The 12,920-nt window shown below is 42.4% G+C and overlaps 1 protein-coding gene and 1 long non-coding RNA gene across 19 annotated transcripts in view; both read left to right on the top strand.

The window, feature by feature from the left end:
- Window positions 1-12,920, top strand: part of LOC115551312 (tumor necrosis factor receptor superfamily member 14-like) — a 70,782-nt gene that overhangs the window by 51,935 nt on the left and 5,927 nt on the right. Inside the window, exon 1 of one of the 18 annotated variants that reach the window (XM_030367481.1) lies at window positions 10,343-10,612. The exons of 15 other annotated variants lie outside the window; for them this stretch is intronic. The gene's annotated coding sequence lies outside the window, so the exon portion shown is untranslated. Of the gene's footprint in view, window positions 1-10,342; window positions 10,613-12,920 lie in introns of those variants that run through there. 2 more of the 18 variants (XM_030367812.1, XM_030367562.1) reach the window with 2 other exon arrangements.
- On the top strand, window positions 540-2,994 carry LOC115553920 (uncharacterized). The gene is made up of 2 exons (XR_003978531.1): window positions 540-1,032; window positions 1,643-2,994. It is a non-coding gene; the product is annotated as an uncharacterized LOC115553920 (long non-coding RNA).

Genomic DNA, 12,920 nt, shown 5'->3' with positions numbered 1-12,920 from the left:
TAAAGCCAAAAGGTACATAAGAACACCTTTTTACACATCAATGCATGTCAACTTGTTTCAAAGGTGTTTCCGAGTTCTACATCCAATCATTTGTGTATTTGTTTTATTTTATTGTGCCTCCAAGATGTAAAATCCCATTGAATGTATTTATTTCATTTATGTTTAGTTCGGTTTTTTCTATCAAACATGCGGTTATTTAGATTGTTAAAATATCAGCCGATGTGTTTAGTTATTCTGCGCCGAATTATAACAGCTTTTAATTGCAATTATGGAAAATCTTAAAAGATGAATGAAATGTCGTTCTTGATTGTATCCACCTCTGGTGTGTTGTTTGCACCGGAATGGTTTTTTATGATGTAGAGGGGCTTCTTCTTCTTCTTCTTCTTCTTCTTCTTCTTCTTCTTCTTCTTCTTCTTCTTCTTCTTCTTCTTCTTCTTCTTCTTCTTCTTCTTCTTCTTCTTCTTCTTCTTCTTCTTCTTCATCATCATCATCATCATCATCATCATCATCATCATAATAGCAGACTTGACTGTTGTGATTGATGGAGGTGTGGCCAAAATAACAGGCTGCAACTGATTCTTTTCATTATTGATTAATCAGCTTTTGAGATTGTCGGTCTCGTCCACGCCAGTCGCAGGCAGGGAGTGTGACAGCACATACGAGACATATGGTCTTTATCATTGTGTTTTCTCTACAGCCTTTTAATTGAACAATAGGTGGGTTTCACGTGACGTCACGTTGCTGCATCGCGAACTCCAGATGGAGGGCAGGAAGTGAAGTAGCTTGTGGAAGTGTGAAGTGCCAACTGAAAACATGCCTATGTTTTGTGTCGTATACGGCTGCTCCAATCGTTCTAACCGAGAAAAGGGGTTTTATAGAGTAGCCTACCAAAGATTGTCGTTCACAAAGGTGAGAAATGTGAATAGCTCACAGAACAGAACAACGCCGTAAAAAGTGGATTTTAAACCTATGTCTGCAGTCGGGAGGAGCAGTCTGTTTATTCCCGTGTCTGCAGCGACCACTTCATCAGAGGTATGTTAGCTGACTAACTTGGTTTTTGTGGCGTTGTTTACATAGCATTAGGTTGTCGTTAAATGATCCAGGTAAATTATTGTACTAAGATGTGTAACCAGCATTAATATAAAATATTACAAATGTGATTGTCAAATCTATGCAAACCTCGCATTAGGTTTTCAAAATAGACCCTGATAGTCTTCCTCCCCCATAGGTCCATCCCTGACAGACATTCCACCTGTTGATGATAAGGGTTAGTGTGTGGCCCGTCTGTCAGGGATGCACCTATGGGTTAGGATGTCTTCCATACTTAATCCTGTACTTTTGCTGAGTCTGCGTATCCGATTGTTTCAATAAACCACAATACTCATTGAAATACACAAGTGCAATGTGTTTAAAGCCTTTGATAAGCACTGAATACATAGAACAAATCTGATTATCATATCTCTGCTTTTGTGATAAAAAAAAAATTAATTGTAAAGAGACTTTGTGGACACCCTGTATAATTGGACCAGAGAACTTGCATGTTTGTAAAAAGGTTGCCAAAAAAGTTAACTTCACAAGAATTCACTTGAGTCATATTCATGAATGAACTAATTATGCTCCCCAGTCCACTGCTATATTGCAGGCTATGCAGATGCCGGATGCCAAACTGAGCTAACGATGGATGACATCGAGAAGATGGAGGATGTTCTGAGACAGAACTCAACAGAGCTGGTAGATCTTCGGACCAAGACACTGGACACAGTTCAACCAGGAGTCCTTTGAAAAAAAATTAAGAAAAGACTAAGGGCTCCCCAACTTCTTAGTTTTATTTCAGATTTTTGAGCTGTGCGAGCGGCGAGCCCTACATCACCTGTGGCCCTATGTCTGTGTTGTCTAAATTTGAACAGTTGGTTTTAGTTTTTCTGAGGCTGAGACTAAAATCTCCCGCTGAAAGATTTAGCTTTCAGGTTCAAGATCTCTCTGCCCACTGCTTCTAGAGTTTGGCATAAAATAATTGACATACTCCATGAAAGGTTAGAATTTCAAATTGAGTGGCCAGAGCGACATGTACTTCAAGCTACAATGCCAATGGGATTCAGACAGTCATTTGGACGTAGAGTTGCTGTGATAATTGACTGTTTCGAAGTTTTTATTGAGAGGCCCTCTAATTTACTTGCCAAAGCACAGACATGGTCTAACTACAAGCATTACCATACTGTAAAATTTCTGATTGGTGATGCACCCCAAGGCTATGTCCCTTACATATCTTGTGCCTGGGGAGGGAGAGTCATAGAATAGAGAGTGAGTGGCCTCCTTAAAAACCTGTTACCCGGGATGTTGTCCTAGCAGACCGTGGGTTTAATATTGGTGATATTGTTGGATTTTACTGTGCTTCTCTACAGATACCTGCATTCACCGAAGGGAGAAAACAGCTTACGAGGTGGCAGAAACTAGAAATATAGCGAATTTGCGTATTCATGTCGAGAGAGTCATAGATTTAGTCAGAAGAAAATATCAGATTCTGCAAAGCAGGGCTATGCCCATAGAGAACATGGCAGCAAAATCAGGTGAGGCACTAGCATTGATTGACACGATTGGGGTTATTTGCTGTGTCTTGTCTAATCTTTCAGAGTCTGTCGTCCCATTGCAGTAAGGAGGGGGGGCAGAGGTGAAGAGAGGAGGCAGGGGGATAGGGATAATCAGTCCAGTACCTGAGCCCTAAAACATGTTGGTCTGGGGCACCTGCTTGGCTCACAGGAGGGGGGGGGGGGGAAGGGGAGGAGTATACAGTAGTAGTAGTTTCATCTGACACACATCAGTCTGTAAACATGTTATTCTCTCAATATTTTTCTCCACTAGTCCAATTGTACTGGCGATATGTATTTTATATAATGAAATGGATTCCAATGTATTATTGCACATATTGTATTTATTATAACAATTGTTAAAACATCTAATCTTGTAGATAAACCATGTATTATTCTGTATTCTCAATGCCATTTCATCTTTTTATATCCTTTCTTCACCAGTATTTCCGGAAGTATACTCTTTCTTTAGGAATCAGATCATCCCAAAATTCAAGATCAGGCAAAATCCTTTCAACAAAAATGTCATTGCGGTTCCACACAACAAAGTCACAGTAGTCAGCATCTACAATGTGAAGCTGTGCCTGAACTTGGCAGTAGTACTCATGACTCCGGTCCAGCATCACGTTATCCCCATCATTGATGAGGCAGAAGCCCTTTTCTTCAGCACACAAACGCAGATAGGTCTCAGGCCTAAAAAATTTTTTTGTTTGGTTCCGGTTTCCGACCGACCCTGTCAATTTATGTGCGACCCAAATTATTTTATGAGCTTTATAAAAAAAAAAAAAAAAAAAAATATATATATTTTTTTTTTTTTTTTTTTGATGCAAACTATAATTACGTTCTGGTACAGCACCTCTTCATTCTGAACAAGGATGAGCGAATTTTCTCGTTTTTAAATTAAAACAACCTACCTATCATTCGCTGCCGCTGGAAAAAATAAAATAAAAAAATAAAATAAATTCCCTACCTACCCATGACCTCAACTGACCACCAACAGGAACCAAACTTTTTTTTTTTTTAGGCCTCATCTTGGCGAGAGTGTGGGCACTAAAATCACATTGAGAAGGACGTGAACAATAGATTAGCCAATTATTTTCCGCCTTATTGCTCAGTTCATTGATTCTTATGGAAAGAGGTCGGGCCATAGGTAACACTATTAGTGTTACCTATGGCCCGACCTCATCTCCATCTGCCAAGAATGAATACAAGTCAAGTCCGTGTCCTCCAAGCTAAAGTCAGTCACTCGTTAGTGTTGTAGTACTCGACTCCAGGACTTGGACTTGAATCAGACTTAAGCATTCTCTTTTATGGTACCTCCTCTCCTAACTTACAATTACTTAGCACTACTTGACTACAACAGAGACTGTGATATTACCTTAATCTCGCAGATGCCAGTTCCGTGACAGTCACAAGTGATGATCCCATCAGGGGTGGACCCCATGTAGGGCCACTTGGGGTTCAGCCAGAGACCACTGTCCATACATGAGAAGCCTGCATGCTCCCGACCAATCAGCTTCTCATACGCTCCTCTGGCTTGTGCTTCATGTTTGCATCCATAACTGTAAACAGTACACATGCACATGCAAAGGAAATTATTACTTTGTATTGGATGTGTAGAGCCAGTTCAGTGATATAAATGCCATTACCCTAACCCCTATACTTAGTCCTACTCCTGCATAACCCTGGCCTTATAACCCTATAACTAATGTTGACCCTTCAGGGCAGTCCATACCATGAATTAACTATGAAAACAGTAAATGTTGAGCTTCATAGTTATGGAATGGACTCTCCTCCCACTTCATAAAACACTTTTTTAGTTGTAGAATGTTGGTGTATTTTAGTGTCTCTCTGTTGTTCACATTTCTAGTCTAGGAACAGGCCAGGGCCTCTCATACTGATACAAGGTGTTATCCTTAACATTCTGCCATTGTTATGTCTCAACAAGGTTGAACCGACCTGGTCCTCCGGGACATAGCCAGGGCCAAATACCTTATCAAGGCTGAGAGTGCGTCTGTTCACGTTATTCATCTATCCCCTTTTTGTATAATACTCGCCCCAACCCTTTGGTTCGACGAGTAGAGGGTTTCGACAGCCGAGGAACAAGTCATCGACCACCGGGTCCACTATAGATTATTCAACCTAAGTCTGTATCTCGCTGTACATCCTGGAATAAACCATCTATTCAACCCTCTAATCCAACCTGTCAAGCTGCTTTGTTTTCGACTTCAAGAATTACTACTACGACTGAAAATACACAACGCAGAGTCTGTCCGAACAGTTTAGAAATAAGCTGAAATCTAACGTTTGGTGCCGTGACACCGTCTTGAAGAGAGAGGAGTGAGAAGACGATTGCCTCTGAAGATTGCCCTGTGACCGAGAAGAGCGCGCGCCCTGCCTGGGAACGTCTGATCAACGCCTGCCCTGCTGAGGGACCCGCATCCACAACGCGGCTGAACCAGCGCATCTCCATGCACCACGTGGGAATCAACGGTGACTGAATCTCATTCCACACTCTCGACCAAGAGAAAAGAACAAGAAAGTAATCTTAAAATAATCTACACACACATAACTGTGATTATTATTATTTGTTTTACTATTAGGCTGCACTACATTTGCTGAGTAATGAAGTTGTGTCATTAAGAGCTTGACGAAGTGAGGACCTGTATTAGTGATTAAGAGTTTGTGTAATAATCACTGAATATACGCCATATGAAACTATTGATTGTTTGTTGAATAAGGCCTTTGGTCTGGGTTTGAGTCCTAGAATATTGTTTGTTGAATAAGGCCTTTGGTCTGGGTTTGAGTCCTAGAATATTGTTTGTTGAATAAGGCCTTTGGTCTGGGTTTGAGTCCTAGAATATTGTTTGTTGAATAAGGCCTTTGGTCTGGGTTTGAGTCCTAGAATATTGTTTGTTGAATAAGGCCTTTGAGCTGGGATTGAGTCCTAGAATATTGTAATAGCATGTCATTCAAGTGATTTGTTCATCTTTGCTAGTTTGTCAATGTTGATACGTGTCCTGAATATAACTTAAGACGTCTGGTTTGCTCAGGGCTTTTGTTTTACGACTTGTTGGACAAGGAGTGAAACCGTACTTGTATTGAATTCACTGGTGAGGTTACATGAATCGCTAGAGTTTTTGTTTGTGCTATGTTGTTTTGATCCCCGCCGAGGAATCACATACATTGTTTTTAATCGAAGAAGGGAAAAGTGTGCCATCATCTGTTGTTGGCATACCGAGCTCCGTGGGAGGCGTCTATTTGTTTCTTTCTAAGCAGCGATTGGTCGCTAGTTTTAGTTACTTTACAGATAGGAAAAGATAGGAAAAATGCCGAAAGGTAAAGGCAGGAAGAAGGAAGAGGAGGAGGAAAAAGATAGCAATCAAAGTCCCAATGCATCCGAACGAAAAGAACAAGATTCTTTTGAAGTGGAGGTTAGAGAGATTGATATTTATTCAATTAGTGAGACTCTGTCTAGATTCTTCAACGACAGACATGATTTGCAAGGAACCGAAAATAAACTTCGCATAACATATGAGATAACAATGGACCCCCAAACTAAACGCTGGCCAAAGGAATCGATCTGGATGGTTTTCAAAGACTGGGTCAAGAAGACTAGACGAAGTGAACCAGTTGGGTTGTTACTATTGTCTCAGTGTAAGCGCTACTTTATCAAGCATGTCAGCAACAAAAAGAGAGATGAATTGGAAAGGACAACTGCTCACTATGAAGATGCTCAGAGAAAGACAAGAGAGCAAATCAAACTGCTGGCCGATGAAATTCGTTTGTTAAAGGATGAATTGACTCGGGAGAGAGACCTACACCAGACGCTAGTCAGAGTAGGACTGATAGCGGCCCGCCCCCTCGACTCAGGGCCCCCAAGGGGGGGTGACCAAGGCAACGGAGGGGGAGTTTTGGGAGTCTATGGTCGCATGTACCCCACACTGCCATCGTGTGGCCCAGATGGGGAATACATCTTCCCGATGCAGCCATCGTCGCCACCTGGTGGTTTACAGGAGTCAAGACACAGTGTTCTCTCAGCCGTCAACAGCTTTATAGGCGAGTACCCGGTCATCTGCAGTACCCCCCACGTGCCACGGAAGGGAAATCCATCTGCCCCACCTGACTATGCTAATTATGATGCGACCCAGACCCCACAACAATTTCCCCAATTCACCCCTGTCCCACCACATTCCTTTCTTCCACAACAATGTCTACATCCGAACCCCCCAAAACAACAATTCTCCCAGGAGAGGTCTGGAGCAGTGACTAAGAATGAGTCACTCTATGGAGGATTTGATGACAACATACAACCACACATGAAGACCACAGATGAGAAGAAGGGAATAGCCAGGGAACGAGAAAGATTCCCCCAGTCCAACAGGGACAGAGGACGATTCCCCCAGTCAGACAGACAGAAAGAACCTCGACCATGCCACAACTGTGGACAAATTGGACACTGGATGAGAGAATGTAAAGCCCCTCGAAAGATGTACCGTGACCGCTCCAACGAGAGAGTAGGGGAAGAAAACCGCTCAGACAAAATGAGGGAACGATTGAAGAAGTTACAGGCGAAGAGTGTTGAAGAACTCAGCCGCATATGCTATTCAGTGTTCGAAACCAACAATAACACCGACTTGGAATGACACTCGTTAGATTTGGCACGCAAACTAACTGATACGGGGTGAAGAGTAGGGAGTGTTTAAGTGTTTGTTATTTTCATTCCTTTATTTTCACAAGAGGTTAGTCTTCGAAAGATGCTAGGACTTTTGTCACTGCCTATCTAAGTTCATGTTGGTTCCTTCTTGACACAACTGCTCAGCTTTAGAACATTTTGTTTGTTTTGTTTTATTTTTGAACAAAGGTTCAATCATTCATTCATTCACACAAGGTTTATTGAGAACTATGATGACTGATTACTGATTACTGATATAACAATTTTTCGAGTCAAGCGATTTATTTTTGTATGATCATTTTTCATTGTTTATCGAATCATTTTGATTATTATTAATGTTGGAGGCTGTGACAATGCCTCCCCCATGACTGATACTGCACCTTTTCTTTGTTTCATGTTTCATTGTACCTGGGAGATCCAGGAGACACGGACACTTGTTGAGTCCTTGGGAGGAGTCCTTGAACTGAACTGTGTCTGTGTTTGTCCTGACGCCCTACTACGAACTTTCATCCTCATCCCCCACCACACCTGCGGTGGCCATCAACTGGAAAATAACTCTGTTGCAACTGCTACTCAAAACCAACTGTCATGCAGTATTGTCTGTGATGTTGTGCCAAGCAGAGGGAGGTGTCTCGACAGTTGACTTTCTTGATTCTTTAAAAATGTTTTAATCATGAGTAACCTAATGAGTTTGTTATTTTCTTTATTATAGTGGCCTACACCTGGTTTACTTGTGTATGATTTGAATTTACTTGTCCTATTGCCTTTTATGCTTTCTTTCATTGATTTAGTTAATTATTAATGGGTCACCAGAAAATACACTGAATTCTCTTTTTGTGGGTGATCTTTAAACTATGTTTAGTATGATCAAGAGGGAGGAATGTAGAATGTTGGTGTATTTTAGTGTCTCTCTGTTGTTCACATTTCTAGTCTAGGAACAGGCCAGGGCCTCTCATACTGATACAAGGTGTTATCCTTAACATTCTGCCATTGTTATGTCTCAACAAGGTTGAACCGACCTGGTCCTCCGGGACATAGCCAGGGCCAAATACCTTATCAAGGCTGAGAGTGCGTCTGTTCACGTGTTATTCATCTATCCCCTTTTTGTATAATACTCGCCCCAACCCTTTGGTTCGACGAGTAGAGGGTTTCGACAGCCGAGGAACAAGTCATCGACCACCGGGTCCACTATAGATTATTCAACCTAAGTCTGTATCTCGCTGTACATCCTGGAATAAACCATCTATTCAACCCTCTAATCCAACCTGTCAAGCTGCTTTGTTTTCGACTTCAAGAATTACTACTACGACTGAAAATACACAACGCAGAGTCTGTCCGAACAGTTTAGAAATAAGCTGAAATCTAACAGTTCTTAATGTGGACAGCCTCAAACCCCAAATCTTGCCTCTGCCTTACCCTAATTCAAACCCTGAATACCTTGTAGCGGCTGTGGTGAACCGTAATTCTTCTGGGTAGCATATGGCCTTGATCAAACTCTTCGAATTAAACACGGTCGGCTATTTTTTGCCAGCACGCCACCCTAGCCATATTATGGGCAACCATGTTCCCCTTGGCTGTGTTTTGAACTTTGAATTCCTCGTAGGAGTTCATAATAATACACTGCTCGCCTTGGGTGAAATACACCGCTCTCGCTCGATTCATTTTGCATAAGGGTGAGTCAAATGACGCGATAAACGCCACTTTTATGTGAACGCGCATTGAACCTAAAGCGGAAAACCTGGTTCAACGAATTTATGGCGTCACATTAGTGCCATAATTCACTAATGTGATAAAAGATGCATTTGGGCGTATTACATTATTCCACACGCGTAGATATTAACTGCGAGCGCGCAAATGATCTCTGCGCGCGCAAAACAGCCTCTCGCGCGCGCAAATTACCTCAGCGCGCGCAAAACAGCCTCTCGCGCGCGCAAATTACCTCAGCGCGCGCAAAACCTCTCGCGAAAGATGTTTTTACGCTCTCGCTCGAATTTAATTTTGGCACTATGGGGGAGGGAACCAAGGCAGGGCGGGCTTTCCTATGATTGGCTGTTTCTGAAGCGCGATATTTGATTGACAGCCCTCCTCAGCTCTCCTCTCATTCAATTCTGAATTGTACAGTTAATGGCTGAAACGATAGTTACTTATTGTAACTCTAGATTCTATGAGTATAGGGGCAGCCTTTTAAGGCTATCGATATTGGGTTATCCCTAGGCGTGAGCCGTAGCACTGAAAATTTGTAATCCCCCCACCAACAGCGTGGGCCTCAATAACGTCCGCGTGCGGCGTGCCTCAACGACGTCCGCATTTCGCAGATATAGTCGGGCGCCGGCGGACGTTCTGCTCCCAATAAACAGCTTTTCTTCAGCTATTTAAAGGACAATGAGGCCGACACTTCAAAGGCTGCGCCTATACTCATAGAATCTGGAGTTACAATACGTTCAGCCATTTACTGTACAATTCAGAATTGAATGTGAGGAGGGCTGTCAATCAAATATCGCGCTTCAGAAACGGCCAATCACGTTTGGCCGTTTCACGCATCGCCCTGCCTTGGTTCCCTCCCCCATAGTGCCAAAATTAAATTCGAGCGAGAGCGTAAAAACATCTTTCGCGAGAGGTTTTGCGCGCGCTGAGGTAATTTGCGCGCGCGAGAGGCTGTTTTGCGCGCGCAGAGATCATTTGCGCGCTCGCAGTTAATATCTACGCGTGTGGAAAAATGTAATACGCCCGAATGCATCTTTTATCACATTAGTGAATTATGGCACGAATGTGACGCCATACGAATTGAATGATCTAAAGCAGGGGTCTCAAACTCGCGGCCCGCGGGACGATATTTTGTGGCCCCCTACTTGATATCAAAGTTAAGTGTTAGTGCGGCCCTCAAGTTTTAATTTTTTTTTCTTTTCTTTTTTTTTGCCGAGTCGCTGCGCTTGCCCGTTGGCCTCATTTATAAAGCTTGCTGCGCACAAAAACCTTGCGTGTGCGCTGGAGATACGCCCTTTCTGTGTGTATCTCTTTCCAAACACCATGCACCAGACCGGGTTCTCTCCTGTGTGACTCCTCTGATGTATTTCGATCTTACTGAAGCATCTGAAACTAACCGCTTAGCAACCGAGTTCCTGAAGTTGTGGAGCTTCATATCCCTGAGCATTAAATGTGCGTCAGTTTTTTTTCACTGCAAACGTTGGTAGGCTATTTATAGAAAATGTCTATGTTCTGACATGAATGCAGCCTTCGAAGGATGCGTCCTAGGAATTGGGACACAGCCTCAGAGTTTTGATACTGGTGAAGGCGGAAGAGTCTTCGAATGGTCGGCAACTTGAACATTTTCGACGCTCTCAATTAAAGTAAGGTAATATCATCGCTCTCTAAATCTAATCTGATATCCTCGTCATTATTTTAATCAGTTCAGGTGCTTTATAAAACTAACTGTATAAAAAGAGTGATTTATGGTGCCATTCTTCACTCGGGTCGCTCACGGAGAAAGACCTTGACACTTGGTTATAAAGTTTTGTCATCAAATATTGTGGCTCCTGGGAACATCATAAGGTATTTGAAGAATGATTATTTAGTTATATTCTGGTTTTTGCTCACGGTGATGAACTATTAAACCCTTATCGTCAAAATGCCAATAAATCCTGGTGTGGATTAAGTCAAGACAAAGAGAGAGTCGCATAACTAATCATTTGAACCGTTCTAAACTATTTGTAGGCTACATTACATACCTAGAGTCAGGGCCGGACACCGTTCTTACTTTCGGTTTCGCTCAGGTCGCTCACGGAGAAACAATGTAGTATGAATGAATACTTTATTCCGGGCTCGAAGTTCCATTTACAAGACAAGAATGCAATAAATTACATGACAATACAAACATGAGGTCACACAGATTAAAATACATATAAGCATCGATTCCAATGTTTCCACAACCCAGAGGAGTAGGCCTACCTTGTATCACTCTGTTTAGTTTCAGTGAGTGCAATTATTAGTTTGTTTTTTTTGTCTCTAGAAGTCGAAAATTCCTTAACACAGCATGAAAGGTGGGGACATTACTAGTCACAAACAAAGAGCTAGCACTTGACCATCTTGGAAGCTTAAGGAGGATCCTAAAAGCATCATTATACGCTACCTGTAGTTTCTTCAGTTTTGCTGTTCTATATTTACACCAGAGCTGAGCTGTGTAAAATGGAGTACAGTAGGCTCTGAAAAGACTTACTTTAACATCTTCTGTGCACATATGGAATTTGCGTGCCAACATATTGGCCTGTGCATAAAGCTTACAGCACTGGCGCTGGACATCATCATCATCACACAGATCATCGGTGATGATGTGACCTGAATAACTTACTTTCTTAACCACCTCTAGAGTACGATCAGACAGTAAGAATAAAGGAAACTTTTGACTGTAGACCTTGACACTTGGTTATAACGTGTTTTGATCAAACATTGTGGCTCCTGGGAACATAAGGTATTTGAAGAATGATTAGCCTATTTAGTTATATTCAGTAGGCCCTACATGATGTTATGGTTTGCGTCGAGGTATCGGGGCGTGTGTCGAGTAGGCCTACCTCGGCTCCTCCCCCCAGCGAAGCTCCGTATCGAGTAGGATTCACATAGGCGAAATGACGTAGCGTGTGACGTTCGAGGCTTCATCATTGGCTGTTCCGCGATATGGGTTCACAATTGGCACATTTTTACAAAAAGAAGACTACCCAGTTCCAAGATCACTTGAATGGCTATGCAATTAATCACACTCATTCTCAGTCATCATGCAGTTGTTTTATTATGACAATTATTAGACATTCTATTTTGCCCGGGATGACTTAAAATCTTTGTCAAATGATTTGTTTTTCTACCATGAGCTCGGGAGATATTTATGAACGGCACACTCACACTTATCACTGAAATGACGTTCTTCGTCAAAATGATGTTGTACGAAGCAAACATCACATCATCACAGGAAACTCTTTCTTTCATCATAATTTCATTCACCACTAGGTGTCCCTAGCGTACTCATTAGAAGCTTCGAGCTCGAACCACTTTGATGGTTCATCTGGCTGCGAGGCTTTGACGTTTCATGAGGCATCATCTCGGCACCACTAATATTCAGGTTTTTTGTTCACGGTGATGAACTCCCCGCTGTGCACCTGGTAAGGGGTAGGGTTAAAGTGGATATTTTGGCAGAGGAAAGGAACAGGATAGGGCCTCACTGTAGGCTACATAACACACTAGCTAGAGCCCTAGAGCCACTTTCACACATGCAACGGTTCAAATTGATAAGTTATGCGATTCTCTCACACCACCATCGTCTTGGGTTCATTTACACCATGATTTATTGGCGATGTGGCGATTACGGGTTAATATCCTTGCTCCCAAAACGCATGTTAGGCCTACCCTACCCCTCAACCCTTCGCCTACGAAATGGGTCGACAACCCTTAAAGACCCAGTTACAATACGTCATTCATTAGTAGAGCCATCATCATTTATTTAATGATTATTAAAATAGAAAACACTTCGCCCGCCATCTTGACTTTTGTTGATTTTCCTGAACTGTTTTTCCTTGGAACTGTAGCGTTGCTGGGGTGCCCATCGAAAATCTTAACTTCAAGGGGATGTTGGCCCTCCCCCTCACCCCTTACCCTGCCTTAAAACGGCTTTCGGG

This window comes from Gadus morhua, chromosome 1 (genome assembly GCF_902167405.1).
Source record: "Gadus morhua chromosome 1, gadMor3.0, whole genome shotgun sequence".
Lineage (NCBI taxonomy): Eukaryota > Metazoa > Chordata > Actinopteri > Gadiformes > Gadidae > Gadus > Gadus morhua.
The sequence above is the reverse complement of the archived record's forward strand: the minus strand, read 5'-3'. Positions and strand labels throughout refer to the sequence as shown.